Raw genomic sequence first — 18,815 nt, 5'->3', positions numbered from 1 at the left:
TTTAATCATCTTTTGATTTTCCCAAGCCAGAAGTTCACTCATTTTTTGCTCTTTCTCTAGCAAATTACTCCCCAAATTTTTTTTTACTTGATGTATGCAATTCATGCTAACTTTTTGTCCATAGTAAGAAACTAGGGAAAGTTTCACAAAACAGCTAGGGATAATGTAAATAAAGGTTGATGGCAGACATTTGTCAATACTGTTTCAAATTATTTTTTGAAAGGTCAACTAGTGTGCAGAGAAACTTGTGAGTAACTAATAGGTGTGTCTGGGGAATATTCTTTCAGTTTAAACAGTCACGGGACTTCAGACCAGGAAAAAAATTTCCTTTAATCAGATTGTGAGAGGATTGTTTGTTCCTCTGTACCTATGAAACATTTCCTAAGATCCTAACAAACTCCCTGATGTTCTCAGGGCCTTGGTCTCTCCTGCTCTGTTCCTGTGTAATTTTTATGCTTCTGGCTTATTATATGCAAATATTTGAAATTTGCTTGTTGTAGGAAGTGTTGTGCAGTTTCTGGTATGCTGCAGGTGTGCTGACCAGGTTTTTCTGGCCTTTCTGAATCAGCTGCAATTGTTTGGGGACCTCTGTGATTCCTGTCATTGAACGATTACCTGCAGTTTCAAGGTACAAGCTTTGAAGATTCCTTTTAAGCCTCTGCTCCTACTTTCACTCACTATAGATAATAATATAAAATCATTATGCTGCAACACTAGGAGCTGTTGATTATTATTATTATTATTATTATTATTATTATTATTATTATTATTATTATTTCTCCCTCAGAAATGACAAAAAACTCTCTTTTGGCAAAAGCTCACTATCCTCCCATCCCCCAAACTGGGATGACTAAAATGTGACTCAAAGATCAGCAGAACATCTTGACTGTGATGGGGGGAGTAATATAAAATTCATAAAGTAGGATTTCATACTTTGTAAGTAAGTGACTTTATTTAAAAAGCAGCATCTTCAAAATTATTTTAGAATATCTTGGCTTTATTCCCAGTGGGTGTAAATGTGAAAGAGCGCATCATGTTGATGAGCTCAGAGTCCCCTTCCCCACGGGCAGAAGCAGACCCATTAGGTCACAGCTGCTGAGCAGCCTCAGAAACCTCAATCACAAGCTCCTGAGGGGACAGAAGGAGTTGTGAGCAGAAATAAGAGGACAAGATACATTAATAACGATTTCAACATATACCCTCCAAGAAAACTATTATCTATGAAAAAATACCTGATCCCAAAGTAGAGTTTTTTGGTGGAAAACTTAACTTAATCCAAACCTCCTACCAGGTATCTAGTAGAAACTATATCAAATTATTTATTATATGGAAGTGATTAGTATTACTGAGGTGAGAAAGTGACTTTGTGCTGGAAGGTGCTGCTGGATATTACAGATCTACTACAACAAACCTCACACTAAGCTATAATGACTATAATGACTGTCTATGAAGCTTTTAGTCTCTCTGAATCATGAAGGGTACATTTTGGAGTGTGGAATGCAAAGGAGATAATTCTCAGCACTTTGGGTAAATGACACTTCCCTCTAGCCATAGGATGAATTAATAGGCTTTTTCTCTGTTGTATCTTTCCTTCAGAGCGAATTACAGAGAAGTCATTTAAGTTTAAATTCAGTTCATGATAAGTAGAGCTACAATATGTACTACATATACAGCCATGTACACACTTGCAAGTATCACATTATTGGTGACAAGCGAAAGATTCATAAAATGAGAACCACTTGTTTACATGTAGCTCTCATATGACTGTAACTTCTGCAAGAGGAAAAAGAAAAAAGAAAATTTAGAGTTCCCACGAGGCAAAGTAATTACAAGGAAAAGTCCTAAAATGTAATTTCACTACTTGTCCTGTAACATGCCAAACAAATGCCAGTTCCACAATGCTGGCTCCTGCAGGAGCTGAGTCAATTTGGCATTCTGCAGTGTTCAACATGTTTCAGGACAGCACCTTGCTGAGCCTGATACTCCATATGAATAGACAAAATCACCAGTGATTGCAATCCTTGAAGGGAAATATTGCTTTCCATTGTATCTAGATCTTATCACCTAAAGTGGGTGTAATTTGAAAAGGTGCAAGGGGATGTAATCAGCTTGGAATGTGCACTGTGCAATTCTTGACCCAGACTTGCAGCACCAACCTTTAGATAAATTACATTACTGAAGCCATAAAACCTGTCTGAATTAAAAGAAAACAATATGTGTAATCAGATGAAAATCCTGAATCTTAAGATTTCTTTTGGGAAAACTTTTCCCTGTCAGTCTTTCTCTCGCATAATTAAACTTCTGTGCAATCATTCAAAGCTACTTCTATTAATGAGCTCACATTAATAACCAAAAAGCACCACAGACACAAACCAGACACAAAATCAAAAGGTTTTCCCAGATACTATGAGCTACTTTTTCTGGTTTTGTTCTCCTTGTATAATTCTCAAATCCTTCTCATAGCTTTTGCTAGAAAGTTGAGATTCCACTCTTACCCTTAAAGATGGAGGCTCCTGCTTTTATCAGGAAAAGATTAGCAAAGGCTAATTTGAATCTTACTATTTTTACTACAAGCCATAAATATTGCACACACAGGCAAAGTCTGACCAGTGTATTTTGGAGGACTGTAGTAGTACAGTCAGAGGTCAGCTAGTGAAACTTTAGGAAATTTCACCTTCTTCATAGATCCCTACTTCCAGTTTCCATAGATGATTCAGCTAATCCCTAGGACCCAAATGTTATTTATAACCATACTTCATTTTGTTACTCAGCCAAATACTATACCACTAGCACCATGTTAAGGACTAGCCAAGACTCCCAATTCATAAAGTACTTCATTTATACTTTTCTGTAACAAAGGTTTGTTCTGTTCATTAAAAAATTTTTCTCTGCTAGGATTTGGTGGAGCTTTTCCCACTGTCTTAAGCCAGACCAAGATATTACCTTTTTCCCCTCTATATTTTAACAAAACTTGTTTCACTGAAGTGATAGAATTCCATGTGATTTCTTTGGGGACAGCACATCAGCACACATGTTTGTTTATTTTGCTTTTTCCCCAGGACCAGACTTTCATAGATGACAGCAGCCAATAACAGCCATCTGTTTCTTTTCTTTGTTGATGTTGAGTTTTCTTCTTAATTTTTATCTGCTCATATTTTTGTATTTGGGTATTTGTATCAGTTGGAATGCTATTTACAGTCCTGTACTTCTGTACCATCCGGTTCTCTCATTCAAAAAAACGAGCAGCATATGTGTCCCTCTTTTTTTACATGACTAAACAAGTCTGAACTTTTTATAATAAAGAGAAGCATTTAGAAAGAATAACATAACATTGCATATTATTATGCGAGCCAAGCAGTAAGAGCTTCCTTCAGGCTAAATCTGTTGCCTCAATGCAAGGCAGCAGACTATGGTGTGGAGAAATTAGTTCAGTGAACAGGTCGCCATCTAGGCTAATCCTTAAAAAACCTCCCTTCCTTCTGAAATTTAGATGCCCTAATCAGGGCACCAGTAAAGAGCTTCAACCTGGCCTAGCTTCATAGCCCTTCTTCTAGAGTCATGACTGGAAAGGAGATGTTGGTATCTTCATTCTTCTTCTTTGTGAAGGGATTCATACTCCCTCCTGGGTCCCCAAATTCACAGGTCTGTACCTGTTAGAAGCTGCCAGATCAGGTAGCCCATTGGACGTGAGGCTGCCACAACTTCATGGCCCCAGGTCCAGCCCGTAGCGAGGCTGAGCATGTATGCCCACTAGGTACACACACGCACACAATACATATGCACATACATGCATATATACATAAATATATCTACACATGCACGTGTCTGGTCACACAGACAGGAAACACAGCACTTGAGCAAGCACAGCACAAAAGGCCTCATCCTGTTCCCGTCTCTGGCTGATCAGGATGAAAGCCCACTAGTGGAAGATATGTAAATATATATATGGATATGACCAGTAGCTGCCCCTGGATCCCAGTCTCCTCTGGTGCTGGCACTGGGACATAGGCACCCCCAGGCCGCCGCCCCGATCCAGTTGCCAGGACTCTGACCTGCACACACAGCTCCCCAGAACATATATGTACTGTTGGAATCAGGCGCAGGGCATTGCCAGACATAACAACCTGTTTACATATTTTATTCCCTTTCCCCTCTATTTTTCCACACTTGTTCCTCCTCAAATGCCCTTGATGCCTCCCTTTGCCCCACCTTTGGCTCCTCCCCTAAACATCCTATAATAAATCTCTTACATGTCCACAGCGCTCTTCTCAGCATACCATAATGGGTCCGATACCCTTGGAGGCAGGAATTCCCTCCCTCAGTCTGTAAGGCGCTCCAGGGAGAGCCTCCCAAACAGTGGGGCTGATTGCTCCCCCGTGGTAGCCCAGAGAGGAGATGTGCTTGGCTGGCACTGATTAGGCTGCTGGGTTCCTCTGCTTTGCATTTTTCCCTACTCCTTTATGTTTATGGAGATTAGCCTTAAATCACATAACCTGAAAGTCCCACTTTGTACAGAAACCATTACTCACTAGGCTAAAGTGAGTATCAGCCAATGATCTTGCTCTTAGGTGAGTCTTGCTGTCACTCAGGACAAACCTGGGTCTTCTGACAATGCAGTGGTGCCAGATAAAACATCTGCCTAACTACAGAGAGTCCGGGTTTAAATCCTGTTGGCGCCATCAGATCTTTACAGGTAAGTAGAACAGTCTCTCATTAATGCTTTGTACATGGATTAGCACACAAACCAGAGGCCAGGTCTCTTTCCAGGTGACTAAATCATCAGAGATCACTGACTCATTCTCACAATCCCCATCTGTTGCACCCACTGCTTTGATAAACTCACTCCAGTAGAACATGCACTGCCATATACATAGCATGTCTGGATGCTCTTCTGAGAGTTTAGGCTTGAAGCTTCCAACCACCTTCAGCTGAAGTAGAGGCAGAACCCAAATTCTTCCCTCTTGAATGTTAATCCTTGAACACCTGCACAAAAAGAAGAAAAGTAGCACTGCCAGTACACTCTCCAGCCATGAATTTGGGAGAGACCTAACTAGTCATTACAATATAAGTGCCTACCGGGCTGAGTCCCTGTCTGAGGAACACCACTTTACAAATCGTTACGTGGCTTAAGGTGAAACAGTTGCTGAGCTTTTGTAGATGCCAATACTTACAAGGAAAAAACTCCAAATACCTGGACAATACATTGGAAACATAAATACTTGTGGACTTAAAGCATCTTGAGGGTTAGATGGCAATATTTTAAGAGCTGGATTTTGGATATCTACCTACGATGAAAATTTGGAACAAAGTGACTGAGACAGCCTACCATTCTGTACCCATAAAGCCTATCTGGCATCTACATTTATTGTGGGTCTACCTTGTAATCCTGATGGATTGTCTGGACATTATCTTTGCAGTCTAAATATAGGCTCCCAAGCACATGCAGAAATGCCCTACTCTGAGCTGCCAGGCCTATGAGCTTTCATACCCTCATCCAGCACATGTGTAGATGCATCTCCAAAGAGTACAGATAAAAGCATGTGTACCTGGCATCCATTCCAAGAGACAACCACAGATTCAGTGAGTCATGCAGTGAGTCACCACCTGAACAGGAACTTCACCTGTGTTTCTAGAATCTCAGCATAAGAAACTTGAAATATTTTTGGGTTTATGTTACTATGAAAGAAATACATTCAACACTTCCAACTATAATGCTCCCACCTCTTATTTAGCTTTGCAATCTCATGCAATAGCTCACTCTAAATTATTTCAATTCCTTAGAAAATATCTGAGAATATCTTACAGAATATTTTAGAGAAATATCTGAGTGTCTCCTTGGAAAGACTAAATGATTCTAGAAGTTCTACTCCAATAGACTGATTTAATAAAAAAAAAAAATCCCCAACTAATGTGAGCACACTAACAGTTTATGTTATTTCTTCTAGCCAAGGTTCCCAGGGCTTTTTGCAGCCATTATTCACTAAAAGCTTTCTCACAGCCTTGTGAGAAAGACAAGCATTACTTTCCCCACTTTCTGTATAAATAAACAAGCTCAAGCAAGGTTAAACGACACCAGGTAACACAGGAAAGCTTCAATCCTAAATTACTGCAGTATCTGCTCCACTGGAAGAAAAGGCTAATATCAGAAAATCCCAATGCTATTTTATAGTCAAAATGTATGAAATGATCTGTCTGTGGATCCATCATTAACATACAGAACTATCTTTCCTTCTATACACAGCAAACCTATGTAATTAACCTGAGGGTCATTTATCATGCATTTTTAAGAAACAGAAGGCAGAGAAGATGAACTTTCCTCTTTCCCATTAACCAAGCTGTCCTAAGGAAGATACGACGGGCAGTGTCACAGCTGTACCTAAGCACTTCACACTAAGAGACAAGATTATTTTACCTGCAGTTTAACAAGCTACTGGTAATTGACTGGAGGTTCTCAGTGCAAATGTGATGTAAAATGTGTCAGCTCAGACTTCAGGCTAGGTTAGTAAAAAAAAAAAGTTTTCCCTTGCATTTGCCAGAGAAGGAGCAAGCACCTTGACAATCACCTGCCTTGGCTGACATGCAGTAACTTATTAAAGTTCAGAAACCCAGTAGTGTGCCTGAACCACTGGAGACGAAACATCTCACCCTAATTAAAATGCAGCTCTGGAAGCTGCCCTTCAGGAGTAATGGTATGTGCAATGCTGGCTTGATTTTGTTTCATACAGGAGGGAGAGTGATTATGCAGAGTCATGAGTTCACTTTATAGATGAAGGAATAATATTAATGATGCAGCTCTTGGAAACAGAGAAACATGTGCAAAGCTTTCCTTGCAAAATAGGAGATTACACTGTTAGTGTTGAATAAAATCTTGGGTTTTTAGTGGGCATTTTTTTAATATAATTTTTCTGTATTATGAAGTACCTACTATAAAGTATTACAAGAACTTACATCATGTTATTTTCTAATTGGGTTTTCTTCAGAAATTAAGCACTGGCATTGGGTTGGCAGCAGGTGGTCTCTCCTGTTCCACCCTATTTCAGGACTGCTTCAAGGCAGAAATAAACAGGCAGCTGAACTGGGTGCAGGATTACTGGGGAGGAAGAGAATAAGGCAGGAGTGTCACAGTCTGGGAGCCACATTGCCCAGGCAAGAGCTGTGGGAAGGCAGGCAACCTCCTGCTCTTGTTGCTGTCAGTGGAAGGCCAGGGGTTCGTGACCTGGTTGTTGTTGCAGCACAAGTGGCTCGGACACACACTGTAACCATCTTTCTACCCCTCCATACTCCCCAGATGTTGCAGGTGCTGCAACCCCAGCTTCCCTCAGCTCTTCTCTCAGCTATCCATCCCATCTTCTGACCTTCTGAACCTTGTTTGTGAAAGAAATAGCCCATTCACTCTGGGGTGGCAAAATTCAGCTTACTTGCACTGCAGAGGAGCCCAAGTTGAACGTGCATGATTCTTCATGCACTGATCTTTCTTCTCAGCTGTTGTGACTGTGTTATCCCATTTCATAAACGTTCCCACACTGAACTAGTCATCAGGATGAAAGAGGCCTTCAGTCTCCCCAGCATTTAGCTTTGACTTCTAGAAAGTGAAAGAAACTTTATTTTGGAGCATGCTATAAATAAGTACCTAGTAAACCAGAGGGCAAGGCAAATACTACAGTGAAGGAGAAACAATGGCTCCATTTCATATTCTCTCTCCTATATAAATCTGCAGAAAGTGTCCTGTGTAAGCAGGAGGGGCATCAGACAGCTTTGGGGAAGCAGAACATGTTGAGAAATTCAGCCTTACAACTGAAAGCCAATCTTGAAGTAGTCTTATGCTGCATAGCACCACCCTGCATAGCACCACCCTTGTGTTTTCTGTGCTAGCAGGATGGGTGCTAGAGAGAAAAGTGCAAGCCGGCTCCACCCTGGGTGATCCTCAGGGAATTATACAGCCAGCACCAGGCAGGGGGCCAAGAAATCCATCACAAGCACTTCACAACACTTCCTTGTTCAGCCTACATTTTTTCTCCTGTTGGAGGATTTGCTACCACTGGAGGTAATGTTTTTCTCTGTGTAGTGATTTTTTTAAGTAGAGTGTTACTGCAAAGTTCAATAATCATTCATCCAAAGGTTTCTGACAGTAACCTGCTACATTCAGTGCATGGGCTTTAACCAATAAACAATGCAATCTAAAACTCCAGAAAGAGACTAAAAGCAGCAGTTGTTGGAAATCCATTCTTTTGAGGCAAAAATTAACATGATTAGGCGCTACCTTGTTCCATTCATCTTTTTCCTCTTCTCTGATGCCTAATAAAGTACTGAGAAGGTGTATCATTAGCACTCACAAACAAAATGCAAAAAGGTGAATATCCTGTAATGGATTTCAGAATCATCCCTGAACTAGAAGTGTGAAGAAGCAAAAGAAATACTGAAATGCTCTCTGAATTTAAAGGGACACTTTTTAAATAATCTCTATTCCTGGTTAATACGGTGTGAACAATTCACTAAAAGGAAAATAGTCTTAAGAAATGTCTCACATGTGGAAATAAGCAGAAAACCAGCCACAGAAACAAGGAAAGAACAGTCCTGTGAAGGCAATCGCTTTCCATTTCAAAACTTCTTCTCTCAGGAGTTCCTGCACTGCCACTGAATATAATGGCAGTACAACTGTACTTGCTTTTCATTGCATAAGGAGTTATTTTTAATTCAGACTGGGGGCAGCAAAACCAGTGGCAGCCTAAGAATGTTTCCTAATGACAGGGAAAGACCAGACATGAGGTACTACAGAATTTGACTTAAATACAGAGATCAACCTCTCCTGACAATAATCAAGAGTCTTCAATAAGGTCACACTGCCTAAAAAGACAGAATGTCAGGGTATTCTTCCAAATAAAACATCTGGGGACTTTTTGGGGTTTGTCTCTCTGTGGATAATCTGTGATATGAATTTCACCCTGGTAGCTGCAGTGGTGCCGGTGCTGACCACAATTATTCCTTGTCCATATTTGCAGCTCATTTTTTGTCCAGCATCCACTTGCACAGTGTGAACTTCAGCAAAGAGTACTTTGTGTGTGTAGATCAGGCTGTGTGCAGGCCAGGCTCTTCTGGGTGGTGTGTAGATCTTGTCAACAGTTTTCAAAAGGACATTCAGTCAGAGCAAGAAATTGCCAAGAATAGGGAATAATTAGTATGTCAGCCAGACCACTCTGGAAAAGCAGGTTTCCAAAACAAATCTGGCCTGATTTTCAGCATTAGGGCATGGCTTTGCCCTAAGCAATGTTTGGAGCAGCCAGTCTGTTCCTTCTGGAAAATACATAAGCTAGCATTCTTCCCTGGGAAGAAACAAAAAAGGTGATGCCACACTCAGCTCTTCCTCCCTGCAAGGCAACCACATTCCCCAATTGCTGTTTGCCTGTGAGACAGAGATGCTTTGTCTGGGAAGTCTTACCATAAAAAGCCAGATAGATTAGCTCAGTTTTGCCACCACTAGTCTCATGGCAGCTGGCAGAGAGTATTAGTTATTTCCATCTTAGAAATACGTATTTAGAAAGATGCCTTCTTGCCTTCATATATCCACTCATATAAATGCACTGAGAGGGTAACTGCTCAGACCTTCAGAAGATGTTTTCAGCTGGGCACTCCATACAGCTCCCTTTGCTCTCTGCCCGGGAAGGACTGAGGCATCCACTGTGTATCAGCCGGTTAAATGGGTTTGCAACAAATTACAATAGTGAGGTCATTTTGCTCCAACTTTTGCCACAACTCCCCCATGATCAAATAGGTAGTCGAGCCTGTCTGTCTGTTGTAGAGACAGTTTTGTCTGGATACAGCCCCATATTCCCCGCAAACTCTCCCTTTGACGCAATGTAGAGATTTATTACTGTGAAAATATCTGTTCTGAATTGAATCTCTTTTGAATACTGAGAGCCAAATTTTGCAAAGGGAAGGTAAATGAGAACATCTTAACAGGTAATAAATGGATGATCAAGCTCATGGTTTTTCTCAGAAGGGATCCTTGGCTTGTGGTTGAATGATTTCAGATACTAATCTGCTAAAGATAATGTGGTGTCTTGCATTCCAATGACAGAATTGTTATTATACAGATAATACTTCAGGCTGCATGAGAGAATGTGGTTTAGTAGGTCATGCCCTTGAGGGATTTTTTTAACAAGAAATAACTTTTATAAAACCAAGAACAAGTTAGTAAGATACTAATTCCTCATGCTCTTCTGCAGTGAGAACACCCAAAGGCACACTGACACTGACTGGTAATTTTTTATTCTGTGAGATAATTTTGCATCATGCTTAAGCCTAAATGAGTTCACAGCATCTTCTTACACTTCGTATTATTGTAGGCATTTAACTATGTGATTAACAGTGGTGTTCCATGGGAGATAATGTGCCTCATGCCATAGGTCTTCACTGCAGCATCTAGACTCTGTAGGATATCCTGACAACCAGTGACATGCTCTGTTTATTGCTGTGTGAATCAACTGGTTCCACTGCAGAAAAGATCAGGTTTGTTATAATCGTAAAAGTGCCACACATGGGAATTACCCAAAACTAAATATTACAAAGCATCATTAGCCCTAAAGGCTAAAGCTCACAGATGGAGAGAGCTCTCTCATGCCATCTACAGAAGACACACAGGACAGAATGAAATGGGCACACAGCTTCTCCATGATTTCAGGCCAGGCCAAGCAGGATGGGTTTTGGCCAGAAATCCTTTGAATTTCTGGTGTAATGCTAGTGAGCCCTTTTGTCTGACCTGGTGCACTCCGACTGGCAACCTGTAGTCAAATCTGGCATACAGGACATTCCATCTGGTCTCTTCCCTGGAGGAGATGGGATAGCTATTCAAGCATGAATGACACAGCATGAGACAAATGCCTCCTCCAGAGGCTATGAATGAGATGCCACAGAACTGCCGTTGCCTCTGGCAGGCAGGGGCAGGAGGCAGACCTTCCAGTCATTGCTGCCTTCTCCTACTTTCCCCCCACTGCCTACAGCAACTGCTGATACCACTTGCGGTGTCAAGAAATTGTTGTAACAGCTTCCAGGAGGTGAGTGTGGCCAATGGGAAAAGAAGACAAGGATGGCAAAAAATAGTGAGTCTTTAAAACACCCTGGGTGAACACACTGCCTTGTCCAAACTCTCAGTTCAGGGACTCAGGCGAGGATGAGGTTTGAGATGACTTCTCAAACAGAAGGATATCCCTGGTGCCCAGACATTTCTCAAGTGTCCTTGCAGAACTGATACCCAGGCTTTGGTCTGAGGACTTGTTCTCTCCTTTGCCTGGACTCTGACCAGAAACCATCTTGGCTGTGGAGCATCATCCGGACTCAGCCAGGCATTGCCTGGGGAAACGAACAACAGAAACAGGGAGAGCACCACCCCTAGAGCTGAAGCTACTGGGGTAGACAAAAAGAGTCCTTGTACTGGGAGGGTCGAGCACAGAGGCAGTATCACACCAAAGGCTAAATGGTAAGGCAGAAACACCATGATGCTGCCAGCAATACTGCAGCTACAGGGACAGTACAAAGCCAGGAGCATCTCCAAGGTTCCTTCACAGAAAGCAGGCAGCTGGAAATGGGTCTGTCTGAAAACAACCCTGGGCCCAGAATCTTCACTAACCACTAACAGCCACCTGAGGGCAAAAGGGGAAAAAAAACTCAAGGGTGGAAGGAACCCTCTCTGGTAGGACTGTGTAATTCACTATTCACATATGCTAGTTCAACTCTTCCTACACTTTCCTCAGGTAATGAAGGTTTTCCTGTCCCCATAGCAAAGCATTCAGTGCTTACCTGTGATAATGTGCTTTCCATTAAAACTTGTTGGAGAGGCATTTGACTTTCTCAGGTTTCAAGGTGAAGCTCGGCTCAGTTTTGGTTTATAAGTTTACTGAGACTTTGAATCCTGCCCTCATTTATGGGTTTCAAAGTCTAAGGATGCTTCAGAATAGCATGAGATTACATTTACTGGCAAGGTAAATTAGTCATATCCTTAAGACCTTGTGTTCTTCTCCACACTCCTGGTTTTAGTTTAGCAGATTAATCAGTGGGTCATAAAATGAAGGACAGAATGGCCCTGTTCATACACTCCCAAGCAATAAGCGAACATATATGCCTCTAGGTAATTTCTGTAAGGGTGTTTCATTTGACTTATTGACACTAAAGGGACACAGGAAACATGAAAGACTCACTGTTTTTCTCAGGATTATGGCTGAAGAACAATTATGGCTGGAGAGCTGTTTTTTCTACCATTATGTGTGGTCACTGCATCTGGCCACTTAAATGCTCTTAGGGAACATACCAGCATTTGCGGAAAAAAAAAGTCAGGTTCAAGTGTATATTTTCCAAAGGGATCATGTACTGATGTTCTTTCATAATGACTATTTCTATTGTACCAGATGACTGATGGAGCATTAATCAGCTTATCTGATGGCTTCTGTGTGCTAGAGTGACATTTTCTCATGCTATTGCTATTGATCTGTTACCATCCCATTAGCTTACAGAATTGACTTATGAAGCCCTTTAGACATAGGAAAAGCAGTTACTACACAAAAGTGCCCTCTATTTTTATTAATACACTAGAACTAAATTCTCAAGGGCTGGCTTGACACCACTGATATACAAGAAACTGTAATCTGTCTGCCACTTAGCCTTGTAGGTATGTGATACATCTGCATCTTCCCATGGAGTTAGTACCAACCTGAAATGGGATGTCTGTTGCTTGTAATAATGCCTCTCCACTGAATATTAACAGCTCAACTTTCTATAGGGTTATGAAAAGGAAGCGTGGCATCTAAGTACACCATATTCTAACTTTAAAATATTTACAGTTCTCAGCAAGGCACTTTCATTATTGACATCAAGTGCCTCTGTCTTCCGTCAGCTCCTGCTCCAGCAATCACAATGATAAAGAATATCTAACGAAGAATGTTTTTATACAGCCTACTTTGGACAAAAACGTGGGAAGGAAAAAAAGAGATGTAGAGCCACAGAAATTTTCCAAATGCTACTTTTGGCTTCAGTAGATACATAACTCAGCTTCTTTTTCATTCTTATATCTGGAACCTGAACATACTCGCACTGCAGACAGACTAAAAAAATTCCACTGATGTCCCAGGAGGACAATCAATCCCATAGTTCACGTTTTGACAACAAGGACCTAAATAAACACCAGGTCTTTCATAAGCAGGACTGGCTTTGAGAAGACATGAAGTAGATAATTGCAGAAAAATCTATGCTGGCTCAGCAACAGTGGCAAAGTGACTCTTACATGGCCCCATTTGCTCTGACTGGTTCAGAGGGTAGAGACCAAGCAAGCTCTGCAGCCCCCTTAGTACACAACTATTTGCTACTGCCTTCAGCCCTGCCCTTGTGCCGTGTCTGCCTCTGCACCTTGTGGGGAGGACAGCCACACTGGGAGGAGGCTTCCCAAGCACCGAGGTGAGAGCAAAGATGAAACCCAGGGGTGGGCAGCACTGCCTTGTCTCGCCTTTTCCCTGGTCAGTGGCATAGTATCACCTAAGCAGGGCTGGGCACAGGGGATGGGAGGGAAAAGAGGAACTGGCACTTACTGGATCTGGGCATGGATGTAGCAGACCCATGATTGCCCCTGCTGAGAAGGGGATTTGATCAGCCTCAGGGCTCCAAGCTGGTCATGGAAGATGACACTTTAGTGAGCAGCTTTGCTGATGCCATGAAATTGATTTTTTGTGATACAGTATGAAGACAAAAGAATAATCTTCTTCAACTATGGGGCAGAAAAATGCATTTGCTTGCTTTGCTGAGGTCATTGAGCCTACCTCGCCCACTGGGGCTGGAATGGATGAAACAGCTTTGTGCAATGCAGTGTGATGGACTGCCAAAGAGATCCCTCTGACAAGACCAAGAGGAAGGCAGCTCTGTCATGTCTGTCCCAGGTGTGTGCAGCACATTTGAATCACCCTTTTTCTACATCTTAGGCAGTCATTTATACCAATGCAGTTAACTTCTAGCTAACTTACATTCATCTCAGATATGAGAAAAATAACCAGTGTGTAGAGCATAGCAGTGATGAATCCAACCCAAAAGACCTGAGATGTGACTGACACCTCTGTTAACAAGTTAAATGAAATAGACTCTACTTAAACTTCACATTCTCTCTCTCAGCCAGAAATGTATATCACAGAGTATATCTTAAGAAGAGATTAGAGATTGGTTCTTGATGTAGATACAAGTAGCAAATATAAAATGTAGCAGAACCTTAGTGAGTGTGATCTATACATCAAAAGTCACAGGTCCTTTACAAGCTTCTGAGATAAGGCTCAGTTTCTCTTAAAAAGAATAGTGCTAGCAAACAGGCTTTATTCTCGACTGTCTCCTATGTCTTGCACCAGTTACTGACAGTTCTGAATGCGGCCCTCTTTTACACTAAAAATGACTACAGATAGGTCCCAGATATGGATTCTCATGGATAATGCATCTCTCCCTTTTTCACTGGGTAGGAATCTCCCAGATTTGGAAAACTGCTGCAACAATGAATCTAAAAAGAGGTAGTGTGAAGAAATAGACCTGGGACAAATGTGAACAAAAATAGATTGAAATATAAGGCTTTGGGAACAGGTAAAGAAAATAGAATAGATTTTGTAAACTGATCGCACTTTGCCCTTAACTTTGGCAGTGTGTCTCCATAATCTGTTTAATTCCTTGCACGCTTGGAGAAACATCTTTTCCTTTATGGAGATAATTTGTATTAAATTGTGGGTGCGTATGCCGGGTCGCGAACCTTCTGCGTCACTGACAATGTAAAAGTATCATCAGCATTGGGGTTAGAAGATTAACGACATCTAAATTGATGGCGCACTTGTGTTAGAAGACTAACGGCGTCTAGATTAACGACGGCTAAAAGCAAAAGAATTTGTGCTTGTTAGGGAAGAAACAGATAAGAAGGGATTCTTTAAAATAACAAAGGAGAAACTTATCTACCGGCTGCGCGCAGTTAGTAGTACTTATCGAAAGTGCTGAGAGGAACTAGTTTTTGAAATGAGCATGCGCTAGAGCAACACACGGATTTGCTGTTATTTTTAGAACGCACAAGAATATATAAGGACTTGGTTTTCTAATAAACTTTGGAGCTTGACTGTTAACCATACTGGTGTGTGCCTTGTCTCACAACCTTGTCCTGCGAAAAGGGTTCCCTGCTACACTAAATGAATAATTGCTTTGTACTGCTGCTTCAGTTTTTATTTAAAATGTAACTTGCAGGCAAATGCTGTATAATCTCTAGATATTATGAATTATAAACCATACATTAAATCCATTTTATTTAAACCAAGAATTTTTTTATTCCAAAAGCTAGGAGCTCTTCAGCACCTTAAGAAGTCAGCAATATCTAAGCAGGCAGATGATAATTACTCTGTTTCTTTATCAAGCCTGTGAATCTAATGCACATTAATTGGAGCTTTATGTGCCACTCGGGAAAACCTCATTCTTCAAGGTGCTGAACAGTTTCCTTAACACTTGGAGGTGGTAAGCACTTCAAGGTGCCAAGCTCCTGTAAGAACTGGGAGCCTCTATTATAATCCCAAGGCCTCTCCAGCTGCTTAACAAAGTTTGATACATCCATTATAAATTCTGCCTTCGAGTGAGAAAAATGATTATATTTATCTGTTCAATCTTTGTTTTTCCGTCTTGGCTATCCAGACTCAACAGAGAACTGTGAGTGTTGTCAGACCTCTAGGGATGACAGCCGAGCTTTTAATCATCCTTCTAATACTTATTTAGAAAAAAAAAAAAACAAACCACCATTAATGTAATGCAATAATAAGCATATATATAGTGACTGCATTCCATATAACAAAGTATTAGACCAAAATCTCATACTCTAAATTCTTTATCTAGCTCAACTTTTTAATGAGTTGTCTAAAACTGGAAATAGGGGTTATTTTTCTTTTGAACAGTAGTTCTCTGTATTCCTGTATTTGCAGTTGCTGTTCCACACTCTGATGCACTGGATAACCAAGAACAAGCAAGAATTTTCTGAGACAGATACAATTTTGTGACTGTAATGACTGTAACTCAGTCACTTGTTTTTCAGTTGTTATTGCCCTATCTCATGTCATTTCTTGTTTTTCTGACAAGTGCACAGAAGACATTTTGTGTCTGAGATACATGATAAATACTTGTCAAAATGTTGTATGCCCAGACAATCAAAAACTAAGATTTTAACTCTGGTAGTGTTATTGTAAGCCGCTTGTCTTTAAAATACTACCAGTTCAGTCCATTGTAGAGTCTCTGACCAAGAGCCTTCTGCTGCAATGTTTCAGTTTCCTAAGGATGCCACTACACATCATCTGCATTTCTGCTCCCACAGCAATTCAGTTTCCTAATTGCATACATAAACCATTGTGTTTAGGTACACTGCTTAAGACTGAAGTTCTCAAGATAGGATCTAGGACACCTGGGCTAGCTCTTGCATTATTACAAGAGAAGACCTGATTTTAACATCTATTTTAACGGTGCAGTTTTTTGAAGTAACATTCTGCTTATTTTTGTCATTGTATGGTACTTGAAGAAAGCAGAAGGTATGGATTTTCTATTCAAAAAATGAGAAATTAGAGTTTTGAGGCCTCCTCAAAACTTAGGAACTAGAGAGTACAAGCCATTATTTAATTCTATTACAATTTTCTGCTCTTATCAGTGTTGTGCATCAGAATGTCTTACCAGAAGCTGGCTGAAATTTGCTGTAGCCATTTCACTTTCTGCAATGTGTATTTTGTTCATAGATACACAGTAGATTGTTTTTCTGGATTCCACTGGACAAGATCTGTGGGCTGTTTGAACTGTGTACAGTATTATACAGAAGTAAGTGTTAGAGAATGATTCCAGAGTTACCGACTTTATCTCTGATGTGTTAGAATTTGTTCATGCTTTTGTCTCAGCGGCACAGAAATTATTTGAGGATTGTGACCATACTGTCATGAGTTACTGAGTATTGAATATTTTTTAAATACACAATGCATTGCTCAATAGTAAAGGGAGGGTTATGTTTTGCTCACCAGGAGCAATAAATTAAAAGAACATTTTCCCCATTATTGTTGTGCTGTGACTGTTATAAAAACTGATTCTACGTAGTTGTTCCACTATGAAAATTTGTACTCATTGTTAACTGATGCAAATATACAGAACACAGACCGTAGAATGTGCAACACAAAACACAGGAATGTCTGTGGGTGCCTGCACTGAAGTGTTAAAAATTCACAGTGAAGTTCTTGCTCCTTGGAAGTTTTGTCATTTATGTCTCTTTCAGAGCTGTATGTGCTCTGAATCTCTATGGAAAAAAAAAAAAAAAAAAAAGACAATGAGAAATGCCCTAGTAGGTCTCCTTAAAATAAAGACCTTTTTCCCATAAATCACCTCTTTTTAAACTGGCTTACTTTTCTATCTTAATACTGGAGTGTATTACAGTCTTTAAAATGAAAAGGTAATATCTGCTCACATACCACACAACCATTCAAACTTTTCAATAAATAAAAAGGATAACAAATTGTAAAAAATAAATAGGAAAAAGCCCTCTAATTGTTACAAAAATCTGATTTTAACATTACTTTAAAAAAATATTACATAATTATACTTTCTTTCTAGAACAATGTGGTCCCTCCAAATGAGACATTTGTTGCTAAGACTCTCTTAGCTGTTTAAGCATATATTAGGTGAAAGGTCTATGGCTAACTGCTTATGCAATTCAGTGGCAAAGTGTAAACCTGTCAGGAAAGTGCTTTTTAGGTAACCTAGAATACTGTCTCTTTTTTGTTTGGTTTGGTTTTTGTTTGGTTGTTGTGTTTTTTTTTTTTTTTTCATTCAAATGGATGAATGACTAGTTTTAGAGCAAATTAAATGCCTAATATGAGAAGTTGCATTCTGAGTCCTTGCTGGGGCCAAGGAAATCAAGGATGGCTGTAGCTTCACTTCCACTTGACAGATACCCTTGTCTAGGGCGTTCCCCAGGGCTGCGGATAGCCTGAGTTCAAAGTGCTGTTCTGTTTTGGGACAACTGAACAAACATCATCCAGAGGAGTGCTCTAAAACTTCTGAGGGACTGTGGGACTTTGATTTTCCAGTCACTTGCCCTTAGTTCAACTCAACGTGATTAACATTGAACATTCACTGGGGACAAAGCGTCTCGTACTATGCTTGTCTGCGTGGCAGGGATAGTTCCTGGGCCATGCTTGTGGAGTATATTGTTGCATCCCCACTCAGGATAAGTTATGTGGGCAACAGGCAACACTAGGCAATATCACAGCTTTAAGGGCAACTCAAAATGAGCAGAATGACCAGGACTTTAGGTGCAAGTGGGGAATACATGTGGGAGGCCATAACTAACCATTCAACTGAGGTAATACGATGAATAAGCCCTGAATAGATAAGGATTACAGGAGGATAAGAAACCATAAAGACACCTAATGATAATGAAACAGCTAAAGATAACTGTACCATCCTGTTGGAGTTAATAGGAAGACATCAAGCAGAATTAAGTGAGAGAGTGTGGGAAGCAAAGCTTTGGCTTGCTTTGTCTTATGGGTACCTAAAGGAAATAATGCAGTATTCCTTTCTTTATGGTTCTGAATGGGAGAGGAGAGTGAGAAGGTAAGTTTCATGCATGCTCATCAACAGAGTGAGAAGTCAGGAAAGCAACTCTTGTTTTGTTCTTTATCGGTTCTGGTGGGAGGAAGGGAGATGGTGAAGCAGGAGAACAGATATTATTTGCATGTCAGCTGGAGGAGCAGTGAGCAGAGTGGGAGGACACTAAAACCTTTTGTAGGTTTCTGAGATGAACTGAG

The sequence above is a fragment of the Athene noctua genome, chromosome 3 (genome assembly GCF_965140245.1).
Source record: "Athene noctua chromosome 3, bAthNoc1.hap1.1, whole genome shotgun sequence".
In the NCBI taxonomy this organism is placed as follows: Eukaryota; Metazoa; Chordata; class Aves; order Strigiformes; family Strigidae; genus Athene; species Athene noctua.
This window is presented reverse-complemented; position numbering follows the sequence as displayed.